Consider the following 17466-nt stretch of genomic DNA (forward strand, 5'->3'; position numbering starts at 1 on the left):
TATATATATATATATATATATATATATATATATTCCTTTATTGTAAAGAATATTTTCCTGGTGAATTAAAATACCTATTCAAATTAAAATCTTCAAATCCTTCCCAACATTACACCTCCTTAAAAAGCTGCTAATGGACAGCAAAAATGTCCAGTTTCCCAAACTGTGGAAGAAACTTTGAAGAGAGTCCCTGAGCCATCTGGATGTTGGAGCCTGTGCCGCAAGGCAGAGCATCAAGTGGAATCGAGGGTAATGAAAGGAGATTTGATGCTGAACCAGGTATTAGACATTAAAGATGTTCAATCTTTCAGGTCCCAAGATGGGGCTTGACTATTCAGAATTTTTAAACTGCATCATTTTTATTATCTTGAATGTTTGTAAAGCCAAAACCATATAACTAAGAGACAAATAAATAAATACCTTTTTGGAACAGAATAACTAAGATAAAACATAACTATAATCATTTACTACAAATTCCGTAAATATTGCATGCCAATACACGAAATCTGTGGCTGGAAGAAGGCTAACTAAATTCAAGTATCATCTTTTTGAATCATATTGAATTTCCTTAATTTCAATTTCCTTATTTCAATTCTCTCCATATTTATAGATAAGCTGACTTCTTGGACAGGTTTTGTTTAGTCAGAGAACAAGAAGTTGAATATACAAATCTACATCTATCCAACCCTGGAGGTTTTTCATTTTCCCTCTCATTCAGAAATCATGCTTCATCACTAAGATATTTACCCTTTATTCACATCATTTCAACAACATGGTGATTTAATACCTATCTGATTCACTATATTATACTGAGAGCTGCATATAAGGATATCCTAGGGGCTGAAACTGTTTATACTTGAAAAAACATTAGATATAGTACTTTTAGCTTCAAGGGCTTGACTTATTTTCTTTTATGATAAATTAGTGTTAATCTTAAGTAGACTCCAATTTGTACATTTGATTATAATAGCACACAGAAAAACATTTATTTTATTTTCTTATAAAATGTATTTTGTCAACATTTGTAAGTCACTTTTAATATGTTGTTATGTATTAGGTAGGGTTGGACAGAGTCCACAAAGGAAAGGCACATTTAAAGAATGTCAGACCTAGACAAAGCCAGCCACCCGTCCTCTTGCCTTATAAAAATTCACTCTACTTTATTGAAAGAAAAGGAGTCAGGTCAGGGGGATGAATGTGGGCTTTCAAGTCTGAAAGATTTTGAATTCAATGTCAGTCTGGGTCATTTATAGCTCTAAGTGTAACAGCTTTGAGCCTCATTGGGTTACAGTGTTCTTGTTTTTATCCGTAAAACAAAATGCCTGCCAACCCCCTTCACCAATGCACACAGACTCTAGGAGGGTTGTTTGGTTTGGTTTGGTTTGGTTTGGTTTGGTTTGGTTTGGTTTGGTTTGGTTTGGTTTGGTTTTGGCAGACTGAGATAGATCAAGTAAGCTAATATGCTACTATTATACCTTCCAGATACCATGTCCTTAGTATTACTGGTACTGCCAATCCTTGCTCTCAATTAGATTGCTAGGATGTTTAGGGTTTCCTTTTTGTTGCTTCACTACCTTATAAAATCCGGTATCTTCACACATGTTCTCTTTACTATATTAACTAGTGGCAGAATGATTTTGTGTGCTTATGAATGTGTGATTGTATACATATATGTGTGAGTAGGTGTGCATGTATACATGCATGTCTGAGAGAGGGAGGGAGGAGGAGGAGAAGGAGAGGAGAAGAGGGGGAGAAGAGGAGGAAAAAGGAGGAGGAAGGGAAACAGAGAAGAAGGAAGACAGGAGAAAGGAGACTGGAAATGCAGAAGGGAAAGGACAAAGAAGGTCAAAGAAAGTCAAAGGGAGGAAAATCTCTACATATAAATAAGACTTTTAGGGTTAGATAACAGACTACTGTTTGTTAAAGTAAAATATTTTGCAATAATATCATTGGTTTATGATAGACAATCTGGAGAAAAAGAAGGCTAAAATTAATTTGTCTGTATTTTTCTCCCTCCAGAAACTTGTCCCTACATGTGAGAGACTAGTAATCTGAAATAGAAAATTAATTCATTAGATTTTTATTCTCTGATCTCTAGGTTTTGATAATTATAGCTAAATGAAATTGTTTCAACTTGAGCATGTATATAAAATGCTTGTAATAAGTACTTGAACATTGAGAGTTAATTTAGATATATTGCATACGGATGTATTTACAGAAACTACTGATGTCTAAGTATATTTAAAGAAAGGCATAGTAAACATTAAGTGTTTGATTAATGGGCAGCATGTAAATTAATTTTTATTCAAAAATGTCCAAGGATTGTTTGTTTTAAACTGTAAAATGCAGTCCAATTATCACTCCACACATTTGCAGAAGCACTGTGGTTAAAATAGGGAACTCAGTATGACGGAGCTACTGACAGAGGTTAGGAGTAGTCCTGGTATTGCCTCTTTCCTGGTGTCCATCTTGGAAAAAGAAGCCTTTTGCCTCCCGCACGCTTGTTGTCCAATCAACCACCAGCATCTGGTACAGCAGATGGGCCCCACGTATACCCGGAACAGTGGTGCCAGAACAGTCAGTGCTTTCTCCACTCCAGCATGGATTTCCTTGTGTTTTACCAGTTAGACAGATTTGTCCATCCTGGAAATATCTATTGAGCAGTAAATATGTGGAAGACCGCCATGGTTAAAAATTAATTACAGACATGCATCCTGACCTCAAGTAGTTTCACTGAGATAAATCCTTGGCCCACCATTATATTTAAATCTCGTTTGATGTTTTTCTCACCAGGTCTGCTTCTGGTCAATCTGATCACTTTTGGATTGCATATTACACTCATTTTCATGTGATGATTCTTCTTTTATTTTTTATATCCTTCTGTTTTTTTTAATTATATTGTTTGAGAGAGAGAGAAAAAAGTCTGAGTGGGGGCGGGAAAAGGAGATCGGCAGGGAAAGAGAGAATCCCAAGAAGGCTCCGCACTGTCAGGGCAGAGCCTGACGTGGGATCAAAGCCATGACATATAAGATCATGGCCTGAGCTGAAGTCAGACACGTAACTGTCTGAGCCACCCAGGCAGACTTATATTTTTCTACTTCTATATATTCTATAACTTATATTCTTTTATTACTTGCTTTATTTAATTAGCTATCCCCACCTCTATGTTTTGTTGCAACTTCTAGTCCTATTTCCTTTCCTGGGAATATTACCAGCTCTAGGGGTTTCTTAATTATTTCAAACTATCTGAGGAACTTCTTCTCAACATGCACATACTGTAACTTTGCTCCAAGAGATTTTAATTGGGTAGGTGTACAGTGTGCCTTAGTCATGTGTGCTCTATCCAGTTCTGTCTAAATTGCTGAGACTGGTTGATTAATCACCAATTCAAAAATGACTGTGGCTATGGCAGTATACCTTACCCTTTAATTTTAGGATCCAAGTTTCCTGCGGTAGGAGCATAAATAAAATTATCTCAGAATTCCAGCTGTAACTTTGTTGTATAGTTTTTTATGACATAGAGAGGTTGGAAAAGATACTATATCAAAGGTTCTAGTGCAATGTAAATAAGACTGGATGGAAAAAAAGCTGCTTATAGGACAATAGTTTATTATCCCTTCATATGTTCTTGCTTTGCTTCCAAAAATTATCTCCATACTGTCTAGAATTTGGGTTGGGAATATTCCGTGAGTTGCAATGTATTGAAATATAACATGATTCACACACACAAAAATGACTGATACATTAGTTTTGCTTTTGTGAAGTAAGTAGTAAGATAAACCACCAAGTAAATAATATCTGAGATCTTTGATATGTAAGAATCATTAGATACTTTAACTAAGTACATAACTAAAGCATAAGTAAAACAGAGCCAACATTAACAAATACTGTAAATCTCTTTCATCAACAAAAGATGCCTGCCAAAACTATCATCTCCATTCCAGTCATCTGCACCTCTTTCCATTGCTTCAAAAACAGATAGATTTGTCTTATAAAATTGTACACACTGTCCTCCTCCCACCATCTAGATTCCTATAAAAGTATAGCTAAATATCTAGATTCCTATAAAATGTAGCTAAATAAATTCGAAGAGAAAATACCGCATTTTGTTAATCTTGTCACATAGTATCTACTTGTTTTTCTTTAGTTATCTTTAGGCCTTGCATTTAGACAAGACAGGTGACTCTTTCTTGATTTGTCTAGAAGTTATTACATAAATGTCCTAAAGTAGCAGCAAAAGCCAAACAGAAGAAAGTAGATAAGCATCAGAATTATCTTTCTAAGTACTTTTAAAAATAAAAACTGTTGACAGGGCCCCTGGGTTACTCAGTTGGTTAACTGTCTGACTTTGGCTCAGGTCATGATCCTGCGGTTTGAGGGTTTGAGCCCCATGTCAGACTGTGTGCTGACAGCTCAGAGCCTATAGCCTGCTTCAGATTCTGTGTCTCCCCCTCTCTCTAACCCTCCCATGCTCATGCCCTGCCTCTCTGTTTCTTAATAATAAACAAACATTAAAAAATGTTGATAATCTACACACTACTGAAGTTAGTATTTACTATTGATATTTCAGAACATACTCCAGAAAAAACTGGAATGTTTAACTGATGTTTTCATTTATTCATATAATTTTGCATTAGAGGTGGTGATACGGTATCCTAAAAACATGTTTCTTTACTGAGAATTTGAAGTAGTAACAGTCTACATATTTGGATTTTCAGGTACAATGGCAAAATGTAATGCTAAAACAAAGCAAAACATAAAACAACCAAAATTGCATACGAAAATGAATAATGGTTTGTCATCTTAAAATCAGCAACATTTAATGACTGATACAGTTTTAAAATTGATATACAACTGATGAATGGATCAAGAAGATGTGGTTTGTATAATCAATGGAATACTACATGACAATGAGAAAGTATGAAATCTGGCCATTTGTAGCAATGTGGATGCAACTTGAGGGTGTTATGCTGCGTGAAATAATTCAGGCAGAGAAAGACAGATACCATATGCTTTCACTCATATGTGGATTAGGAGAAACTTAACAGAAGACCATGGGGGAGGAGAAGGGGAAAAAAGTTGAGAGGGAGGGAAGCAAACCGTAAGAGACTCTTAAATACTGAGAACAAACTGAGGGCTGATGGGGGTGGGGAAGAGGTGAAAATGGGTGATGGCTATGGAGGAAGGTACTTGTTGGATGAGCACCGGGTATTATACGGAAACCAACTTGACAATAAACTATATATTAAAAAAAATTGAAGTACCAAAAAAAAATTGATACAAGTTTTTACACTCTCTAACTTTTGATTACCAACGTAGAGCATGTTTTACAAATGGAAACCTGGATTTGCTGCCTTTACGCATCTCTTTCACCTCCCTCCTCACTGGTCTGTGCTGGTAGTATAGACAACAACCAGCTGTTCTCAGCTGGAAGCAGATGACCTGACCTGGCCATTGTCCAATTCCAGGCCTCTTCACTCCCTTCTCTTTCTCATTAGGCTACCTTCACAAAGATATGTTTTTGTTCTTTAAAATTACTTTACCTTGTTGTTCTATATCTATTTCTCCTATTGCTTTTAATGGTTTATGTCTTTAGTCTACATTAAAATTTCCGATAAAAAGCTATTACAAGTTTGCTATTATTTTAAAGTATATTATTTGACAATATGACCAGCCACATTACATAGAGCCCCCTTGTAACAATTCATAGAATAAAAAGGTTAACAGACTGATATATCAGGGATGTCTTTTTATTTTTTAATTAATTAATGTATGTATGTATATATTTAGCCTAAATATCTTTCCTGCTTTCTTTCTTTTTTGTTTTTTTTCAAGTAATGGAACTGAGATTTTCCCCCATTTTCCTTTGGATACCAGAAAAGTACAGAACCTGACTTGCAACCATAGTTTAGAATACTTGTAATGTCCATAGCTACATGCTGCCCTTATTCCTGATATTTTCAATCTTATGTATCTTTCCCTGCACCAATTATATATCTGCATTTTTCAGTCTAGTTGACCACAGTTATATAATGTTATAAATGACCTCTACTCTTTGGTGTAATAAGGAAGTTAGATATAAAGAAACTACACAAAGATTCTCTTGAACCACTGCTATTCAAACTTGTATAGTTAGGAACAATTAGGAAAGGAAAAAATAAGTAAAAAGCATCCAAACTGGAAAGGAAGAAGTAAAGTCATCTCTCTTCACAGAAGATATATTCCTATATATATACATAACTCCAATGACTGCAAAACAAAGCCACTAAAACTAATAAACAAATACAGCATATAGGTGGGCATGGGATCCAACACAGAAAAAGAAATTATGTTGTGAATTATGAATAATTCAAAACAGATTAAGAAAATAAATCTATCAATAACATCATCTAAAAGAACAAAATACCTAGGAATAAATTCCACAAAGAAGGTTAATGAGTTGTATGCTAAAAACTATACTGTTTCACTACTTTCAGTATGATATTCAATACAGAAGTCATTTTGTCTCCCACAGTAAAACCGTATTGAGGAATGTTTGAATAATGCTGTTGTTTTAATTGGTTTCATATTTGAAGGTGAAGACTGTACATCACTCTGGGTTTTCTTTTCCAGGGGAGAGTATTCATTTGTAATATTCACACTTGTATAGATCAGTATCATGACCCAATATTAGTTGTGCAACCTTATGCCAATAAAGTTTCCTTTTGGGGGGATATGATAACAGTTTACTTTCTGTAATTAATGTGCTTCAACCATCTATTAATCAACTGATCGCTAATATAAACCTGCTTAGGAAAATACCTCAATTTACATTTTATATTTCCTAGAAGAGACCCAGTCATTTATATATTTTGTGATCATAAGGATTTTGGGCCTAGACAAATCATAAAAAGAAAATGTGAAAAAAATCTAAGCTAAATATACTCCATTAACACTCCCAAGAGCATTTTTTCTTATTTCAATGACCAAACTTGCAGCCAAGAATAGAGCTCTGAGGCTATTTTAGCCCAAAACCTAGTTTGCAGTGTTTACTCAACCACAGATAAGACTTAACTGAGTTTGAAAAGAGAAATAAAACATAATAGTTTTTCTTTCATAAATATCCTGAATCGAACTTTACAAAGATCAAAAGTGAAAAGAATTAACTGAAACCATTACTATAAAACCAAAGAGAAAATGCTATTTTTATTGGCTTCTGATTTGTTATTATGCTAACTTCAAAAGTTACTGAAATATTTTCAGATGTAACTTTAAAATATCAACTATACCACCTAGGTAGAATAAAGATTAATCATTATGAGAGCTAAAAATTAAAATGCAGATTTGAGTAAAAATAAATATCACTATATTTTACATGGCAGAGATTAAAGATGTGAAAGTTCAATGCAGAATTGATAAATAACATATTGATTCTCAAGATTTTATAAATCAACTTATATTACATAATTCTTTATATAATAGGAAAGATATTTGCATGTTTATTATCTTTCTTTATTACCACATGCAAATTAAAGAGAACCTATTAAGAAATATCAGTAATATATTTACACTTTTTACCTCTGTACTCTCCCTTCTTTTAAATAGAAGCCATTTTAGCAAAAGTCCTTAGTGTATGCAAGGAAGATCAACAAGGATGCAAGAATAATATATTTGTAACAGGGTTTGGCACCAATTTCCAACGTGTGATAGCAGAGATTTCTCCACCAACTAGCAATTCTGGTACTTGCTGAGTGTCCTGCAATTCCACTAAACTCTGACACTGTCAATGCAGAGATAATATCAGCTCCCACAGGTTAAGGGTTCAGTCTCAGTGGATCCTGGCAGAGTTGAAACTGAACCTCAGTCAGCAAGTTTTGAAATTTCTAGGAATGATGAAGAGGATGGCTCTGTGGTCCTTGACTCTTGTGAAGTATCGACAGAAAGTAATCAAACTACTCGATTTCCAAAACCTGAGTTAGAGATTCAGTTTACACCTCTACGGCCAAACTAAATGGCAGTGAAACACCTTGGTTGCGCCTTCCAGTGACAGTTAAAATTTCCAAGACTCGAAAGAGGAAAAGGAATGAAATGGAAGAGAACTTGGTGAAATATGAAAATAAGAAGAATGCTACACCCAGAACTAATTTGAAGTCTCCTGTTTCTGAGCATAGAAATTCTTCTGGCAAAAGGGAACAAAAGGTTTCCACACGTCCATCATCTAAAAAAACATACTCTGTACGAGTCAGGCATCCACAGTTAGCACAAACGTGGCCACTAAGAAAAAAGAAGGAACGCTGCAGAAATTTGGAGACTTCTTACAACATTCTCCAACAATTCTTCAATCAAAAGCAAAGAAGATAATTGAAACGATGAGCTCTTCGAAGCTCTCAAATGTAGAAGTAAGTAAAGAAAATGTATCTTGACCAAAACGGGCCAAGCGGAAATTATACACAAATGAAATTTCATCTCCTATCGATATATCTGGCCAAGTGATTTTGATGGACCATAAAGTAAAGGAGAGTGATCATCAGATTCTCAAACGACGACTTCGAACTAAAACAGCCAAATAAGTCACTTGTGGAGGATGTTTTAATATAAATTTTATGTTCATAATCATTGTAACTTGTAGGCTGACTTTTCAAAGAGAATTGTATATATTATGATGCACTTAATCCCTTTGTGTAGACCATGGCATTTTATACATGGTATAACTTTAATTCAATAAAGACAATGTCAAGAGCCAAAAAAAAAAAAAAGTGCTCTCCACTTCAGACTCCAGCCTCTAGCGTAGGTTATTATATGTATTTCTGACCAATTGGGTACAAATCAGAAGTTCCTACAACTCCCGGCTTGGGTTTGATTAATTTGGTAGAGTTGCTCATAGAACTCAGAGAAGCATTTTACTTACTCGATTACCAAGTTATTATAAAGGAATATGACTCAGAAATAGCCAGATGGAAGAGACTGGATAGGTCAAGGCAGATACTGAAAGGTTCCATACCCAGTTCTAGTGCACCACTCTTTCTGAATCTCTATGTGTTCACCAACGTGGAAGAAATCTGTATCTTGCCCTTTTGGATTTTATAGAGGCTCCATTTCAAAGCCATGGTTGACCAAATCATTAGCCAGTGGTGACTGATTCTACTTCTATCCCCTTTCTCATCCCAAGAAATCAGGGGACTTGACCAACCGTTCCAACCCACTGTTCACAATTGGTTGCCCTAGCAAGCAGCCCCCATCCTCACATGCTTGCCAAAAGTCACCTCATTAATACAAACCCAGTGTGGTGAAAAGGGGCTTGTTATTAATAACAACATATCCATTTCACTACTATGTCTCTGAAGAGATTTCAGGAACTGAGAGCAAAAGACCAAACATCAAGATAAAAGATTTTCCCATTGCTCTTATCTTTTCAGAAATCCCAAGGGTTTTGGGAAATGTGAGCCAGGAATCATGGATAAAGACCAAATATATATGAAAATTACATTTGGTCTTGTGAGTGTTCAAACATACTTTTCTCATAAATCACAAAATTGCAATTTTCATTGAATTTAGAGTTTAATTTTCTAACAATAAAATGAAATATTTGAGAATTTGAATACCACTAGTAGGAAAGCTGACACTACTCTGTAAACTTACTGTTAATAAATGATTTAAGAAAACAATTTAGGTGATACAAAAAGGCTTAATCAGTTAATGAAATGGACAGTATCCTTTCAGAGGACTATAAAATGGGTTGGAAGGTAGGATGCTTTAATAGGATAAAGAATAAAGAACAAGGAAGAGGAAAGTAGAAAATTTCTGATTGGCTAGGGCCAATCAACTTTGTTTTCAGTAAGAATGAACAAAGAAATAAGTATAGAGTCCAGAGTTAGCTTGGTTTTTGGGGATTGGCTGACTTGATATATGTCATTTTGGTCTAGTAGAAAATATACAGGGCATAAAAATTATTTAAAAATCTGTTTGCTAATGTAACATCCTAGAAAAGATCCAACTTGATCGTAGAAAGTTATTTATACAGCACCCCTTTTGATCATCCTCTTGACCATTCAAGACAATGATAAAAATATCAGTCTTAGCATGACTTTTAATTACCTTTGTTTCTTTCAGGTCCAGGTGTAGCATTCACAAAGGATGATGTTAGGCTGGGAATTTTGTGATATTTATAGTGTTAACGCATAGTTAACCTAGTGGCAAATGAACCCATTCTGTGACCAATTTATGACAGAATAGGAGTCTTACAGTAGGTGACAAGCATTCTAATAGTTTTATGCGCTCAGCTCATGCGCAGCAATTTTGCACCTTTGTTTCTGAGATTCCCATTAGTCATACATCTCTTATATCTAATCACTAGAGATTTATTTATCATGGTTGATGCCCTATTGGCTTTTACTAGTCTAATTTGTACCTACTTTGATTTTGAATTTGATGGTCAAAACACTTCAGATTTCTTGTTCTTATTTTCTATAGATCCCCAGGTGTTTATGCTGTGGACTGACCTTGAGATTTTACATGCACCCTAATGTTTAGCACCATTTCAGACTATAACTGCCTCAGAACTTTTCTAGAACAATTCTTAAATAAAGTCTATTTGGATCGGAGAGCTGCACACAAGGGAGCTCAAATCCGAGGATGACTTACCCATGACCGTTGTTGATGTTTAGCAGACTGGTGAACTCAGAAAGGTCAGTGGATGCTTTCTGTGTGCATTTCCCATCCTGCAGGCCTTGAGCAGTCACCTTCAGATTTCATCCTCATCACCAAAGACTGTTAAAAATGGTTAAAGAAAAAAATGTAGGTGACATCAACAAATTTTAAAATTTCATGAAGTGCATAGGCTCCTTTTGGAGAACTGCGAAATGGAGTAGAAGACAAGAAGGTTTAGCAGGATAAAAAATAATAAACAAGGAAGAGAAAAATAGAAAATATATGATTTTCTGGAGTCCAACTATGCTGGATTCAACAGAATCAACTATATTTGGGGCGAGGATGAAGAAGGAAATAATCATAGAGCCCAGAGTTGGCTGATTGGATATGCCATGCTTCTGGTCAAAGTGTAGCATTTAAAGGGACACAAAAGTGTCTCTTTGCTGCTATGGCAGCCCAGGCAGGACAAACTCCACCCTGGGTGTAAAAACTCATTTCTATCTGATCTGTGTGGTACGTAGGCTAAAAATGGATTCTCCTAAAGACATTCTACATCCTAATACTTGGAAACAGTGAATATTACTTTATGTAATAAAGTCAGTGTATAAATGATTAAATTAAATATTTTATGGCTGAGAGATACTCTTTGAATATCAGAGTGGCCTCTAATTGCCATCACCTGCTTCCTTGTAAGGGAAAGGCAAGGAAGATTTGACAACACACTTAGGAAAAGGCAATGTGAAGACTGAGCAAAGAGACTTGAAGATGCTGACTTTGAAGACTGAAGCCAAGGAATGCTGACAACCACCTGCAGCTTAAAAAATCTTGAAAAGAATTTTTTTTTTTTTGCCTCTCAAAAGGTGGGAGGCATGCTAACACTGATTTCAACCCTGTGACACCGATTTTGGACTCTGGCTTTGAAGATTGTGGGAGAATTAACTTCCTATTTCAAGTCACCAAATTTGGGGTAATTTGCTGTGGTACCAATAAGAAACTAATATGAACCATTATTATTTATGAGGAAACTCATCTTACATTTATATAATATGAGGGAATTAAAACCTGCAAACCATTTACATATAAGCAGTTTGAAAATATATAGATTCCCCAGCATTTTTTTCAGGATTTTAAGACTCATGATTTCCAATTTCATATGTTATAAAATTTTGTTAAACCTATTCCTTTTCTGATATTCAAAGTAATCATGAAGGGGTGAAATATTTCTTTAGAAGCACTTGTATTTCTGTCAGAGTAAAAGACAATCACACACACACACACACACACACACACACACACACACGAGTATGGAGACAGATAAAAATAAATTCCTTTGTTAGCAAATATTTGCTAGAATTTGAAAAATATGGTGCTATAGATTTGAAGATATAAGGAATTAAAAGAAAATATGCAATATGGAAGGTTTCTATGTAAATTGTTCAAAAGTGCAAATCCTTACATTGTTATAGGATTTTATTTCCAAAATGGAATACTAAAAATTTTTCAGGAAGATTTGCCAATGAGCAATGTAAAACACAAGCATACACATACATATACCACAACATTTATGAGTATAGATGTAAGAAGAGAAAATTATTAAAGTCACAAATCAATATAAAATGTCAAAATGTAGCACAAGACAAATAGAAGATGCATGAAAAACAGATTACAAGTCATGGAAAATTGAGTGAGAAGACATTATACATACCTAATTTATTAAGTAATGAGACATGATTTGTTAGAGAAAATATTTGTGAGACAAGAGTTTGGTTTTATTTTATAAATAAAAGGTGTTTGCTTTAAGTTTTATAAAGCCATATTACTCCCAATTCTTAATAATAAAAATATCTCCCCACCTACATTAATTGTAATAAAACCAATATATTAAAATAAAAATGTAAGCAAATGTTTAGAAAAAATTAATTAGGGATACAATCAGGGATAGTACTCTTAAATTTGAATTTATTTCTTAAATCACTTTATTGAGCTACAACTGATCTGCAAAAACCTTACATATTTAATGTATACAACTTGATACATTTGGAGAAAGTATACATCTGCAAAACCATCATCACAATCTATGCCACAATTACATCCATGACCTCCTTAAGTTTCTTCCCATCCTCTTTATTATTTTTTTAAGAGGAGGTATACCTAAGATATTTTTAGACAAACATAAATAAAATATGTAGTATTATTTTGAAAACAATTTTGTTTTGATAGTTTTGTATGTCAAAATCAAGAAGTACAATAACAATAAATCCTAAACAATAGCATAAAAATCTGTAAAAGCAACTCAATCAAATAAAAATGAAGACAAAAGAAAACAATTAAAAATCATTTTTAAGAAATATATCCATAAATACTATAAATAGTAATTTGTGTAGAAAACCGAAGATACATATAAAAAGTTAGATGCATACTTTAAAATGTGCCAGTGCACTTACAACATAAAGTTCAGAAAAGCCATAGTAAATTAACAGGAAAAAGATATCAATGAGGCAAAGTCAAGAATATGAAGTCAGTATATTACTATCAGACAAAACAGTTGATGGAAGAACTCAAGATTGAAAGTAAAGGGTAATGATTACATATATTTGAGAAGTGATTAAACTGGGAAAACAAAAGATTTTTAAACACACTGCTTATCTAAAAGCAAAACATCAGTAATTAATAGTACAAGAACATGAAGAACACAAAACAGGTGAAGAGAATTAGGAGGTACAATCTTATAACTATAAAATAAATGAGATCCCTAAGGAAGTAGGCTGTGTACAAAGGCATGATCTTCAAAGAGCAAAGTTGGTCTCAAAATAGCTCCTCTGCTACTATTTAATATCACTTGTGAGTCTTGTTGAATACTAATATTGACTAAAATAAATAATGAGTAACTAAACATAATTGAATTTATTTCAAACATTGTTCATGGTTTTAGTTTTATAGCATAGGTATACATATTATGACAACAAGAATTTGTACTATTATCATAATTTCCAATTTTTAGATACAACATTTTTAAATTTTATTTTTAATAGTTTATTGTCAAATTGGTTTCCACACAACACCCAGTGCTCTTCTGCACAAGTGCCCTCCTCCATCACCACCACCACCTCCCCCCTCCCCCTTCAACCCTCCATTCCTTTTCAGTATTCAATAATCTCTCAGGTTTTGCATCCCTCCCTCTCCCTAACTCTTTTTCCACCTTCCCCTCCCCATAGTCCTCCGTTAGGTTTCTCCTGTTAGACCTATGAGGGCAAACATATGGTATCTGTCCTTCTCCACCTGACTTATTTCACTTAGCATGACACCTCAAGGTCCATCCACTTTGCTACAAATGGCCAGATTTCATTCTTTCTCATTGCCATGTAGTACTCCATGGAGTACTACATCTTCTTCATCCATTCATCAGGTGATGGACATTTAGGCTCTTTCCATGATTTGGCTATTGTTGACAGTTCTGCTAGGAACATTTGTGTACATGTGCCCCTATGCGTCAGCACTTCTGTATCCATTGGATAAATCCCTAGCAGTGCTATTGCTGGGTCATAGGGGAGTTCTATGGATAGTTTTTTTAAGGAACCTCCACACTGTTTTCCAGAGTGGCTGTACCGGTTTACATTCCCACCAACAGTGTAGGAGGGTGCTCATTTCTTCACATCCTCGCCAGCATCTATAGTCTCTTGTTTTGTTCATTTTAGCCACTCTCTGACTGACATGAGGTAGTATCTCAGTGTGGTTTTGATTTGTATTTCCCTGATGATGAGCACCGTTTCATGTGCCTCTTGGCCATCTAGATGTCCTCTGTGGAGAAGTGTCTGTTCATGTCTTCTGCCCATTTCTTCACTGGATTATTCATTTTCTGGGTGTGGATTTTAGTGGGTTCCTTGTAGATTTTGGGTATAGCTCTTTATCTGATATGACATTTGCAACTATCTTTTACCATTCCATCAGCTGCCTATTAATTTTCTTGATTGTTTCCTTTGCAGTGCAGAAGTTTTTATCTTGATGAGGTCCCAATAGTTCATTTTTGCTTTCATTTCCCTTGCCTTTGGGGATATGTTGAGTAGGAAAGTGCTGTGGTTGAGGTCAAGGAGGCTGTTTCCTACTTTCTCCTTGAGGGTTTTGATGGTTTCCTGTCTCACACTCAGGTCCTTCATCCATTGTGAGTTTAATTTTGTGTAGTGTAAGAAAGTGGTCTAGTTTCATTCTTCTGCATGTTGCTGTCCAGTTCTCCCAGCACCACCTGCTAAGGAGGCTGTCTTTATCCCATTGAGTACTCTTTCCTGCTTTGTCAAAAATTAATTGGCCATACATTTGTGGGCCCAGTTCTGGGTTCTCTGTTCTGTTCCATTGGTCTATGTGTCTGTTTTTGTACCAATACCATATTGTCTTGATGATGACTGCTTTGTGTTAGAGGTTAAAGTCTGGGATTGTGATGCCTCCCGTTTTGGTTTTCTTCTTCAATATTGCTTTGGCTATTCGGGGTCTTTTGTGGTTCCATACAAATTTTAGGATAGCTTGTTCTAGCTTTGAGAAGAACGCTGGTGCAATTTTGATGGGGATTGCACTGAATGTGTAGAGTGCTTTGGGTAGTAATGACATTTTCACAATGTTTATTCTTCTGATCCATGAGCATGGAATGTTTTTCCATTCCTTGGTGTCTTCTTCAATTTCTTTCATAAGTTTTCTATAGTTTTCATTGTATAGGTCTTTTACATCCTTGGTTAGGTTTATTCCTAGGTATTTTATGAGTTTTCATGTAATTGTGAATGGGATCAGAACTGGAAGTTCTTTGACAGCATTTTTTTTGTTAGGGCTTTATACTGAATATATATATATGTATATATATATAATTTTTAAAATTTTATTACATGATGGTCTTCTATTTTAAACTGTTGCATGCCATTACTATATTTAGTCATGGAAATGCACCTAGCTATGGATTAATGCCAGCTATAACAATATTTCTTGGACTTTTAAATGAAATCCCTTTTCAAGCTTAGAAATACAACTTCATATGGTAGTGATTTCTTTGGCATTAAAAAAATGCCATTTTAGAAACATTTATTGGTGGCTTTGAAAAGGATATCATTCTTAAGATACAATATAACAACTTTTAAAATTATGAGGATTAAGTAGAAGCTCATTTTAGTGACCAAGTAATGATATACTGTGTGTGTATGTATGTGTGTGGGTCAAACAGAGAGAAAGACAGACAGAGGGAGATAAAGAATGCAAGAAAGAAAGAGAGAAAAAGAAAGAGAATATGAATTATTGACTGTGGTTCTGAATTTGAAATGTTTTCTGCTTCAGTCTTTCATATCTGATACATCTTACAATACATTTTGAAGAGTCTTCAGGGCCACACTTTTATCAAAGTCAAGCACAAGATTGATAGTGCAATTTGTCCTGATAAAGAGAATCAGTAGGGAGAGAATGTTTTGTTTTGGTTTTTGATTTATCAAATTAAATATCTTTAACATTTATTTATAAAGATGAGATCTTCAGTAGTGCATGCTTTAAATTTTTCTATATGATAATTTACTCTGAAATGTCTCATATAAGGAGTATAATGTATGTGTGCATACTACTGTTAACTTAGAAAAAAAGTGTTAAAAATAAACTGAAGCATATTAACAATTTGAAGAGCTGATTTGAGCAAAAATCAACTTGAATTGGTCAATGCCAAATCAGAAATGGTTAGAAGCATTTTACCCACGGAAGATAGGGAAATGACTTACATAATTACAGAAGGCATGGAAGCAAAGAAAGGAAATTATTTTATTGGCTTTTAAGTTTAAATTCTAGTTGGCTATTTGAGATTGGCTGTTCTTCAGTTTTAATTTTGTAGCCTTGAAGCATTTACATCTTTAGATTTTGGTTTACTTGGGTAGATCACCATGGTATTAGAGCCACCTCAGTCTAACGATTACATTAATTACATTAACAGATGTTAGTATTTGAAACATACTAATCAGGAATCTAAATTTTAGAGATGGCTAATACAAAACTATTAAAGGATTAAAATATGCTCACATAAAAGAATTATTTAGCATATAAAGTTTTAGAATGATGCAATCAAAGAAGTGACACATACTCAAGATATATGGTTGTTCTGAAAGATTTTATGGGTTCCAGTGACAATACATGGATGACGTTTATGTATCTGACAAGACCAAAAACCTAACAACTATAGAACAGAGCTATATTCCAATAGCATTGCCTGGGCCTGGATCTCATACTTAACAAAAATCTCAGTTCCTATCCAGGTTCTGGAGATACACATGTTTTCTTATGGAAATGTATTTCCATTTAACTTAGGTAGATTCCAAGGAATGGAAATTAGTAGGCTACGCAGAAATTTTAATTTTTAACTTAGGACATTAACATAGAATCAATTTCTGCCATCATTGTTTTGTAGTTTTCAGTGCACAATTCCTTTTGTTAAGTTTATTCCGGAGTCTTTTATTCCTTTTGATGTTATTGAATGGAATCTTTTCTTGTATCCCATGAAAGTACTTAGACAAAACCACGGTCATGTTATTTGCAAAATATGCCAGTTTTACTTTTTTTTCCCTTTCCTATATGGGTGTTTTGTTTTGTGCTGCCTTTTTGCATTGGCAAGAACCCAGCATCATCAAATAGAGACATTGAGAAAGTAGAGTATCATGTTTTTCTGGAAAATATTCAATTTTGTAAGTATGATGTTAGCTCTAGGTGAGGGTTGTGCATTTTGCTTCTTTATTTTTGTTTTGTTTTTTCCCCTAGATGGTTTTTATCCTGACTAAAAAGATTGTGTTTTTTCTTTCTTTCCAAGTTTGTTGATAATCTTGTTTTGAGTAA

This window comes from Suricata suricatta, chromosome 2 (assembly GCF_006229205.1).
Source record: "Suricata suricatta isolate VVHF042 chromosome 2, meerkat_22Aug2017_6uvM2_HiC, whole genome shotgun sequence".
NCBI lineage: Eukaryota > Metazoa > Chordata > Mammalia > Carnivora > Herpestidae > Suricata > Suricata suricatta.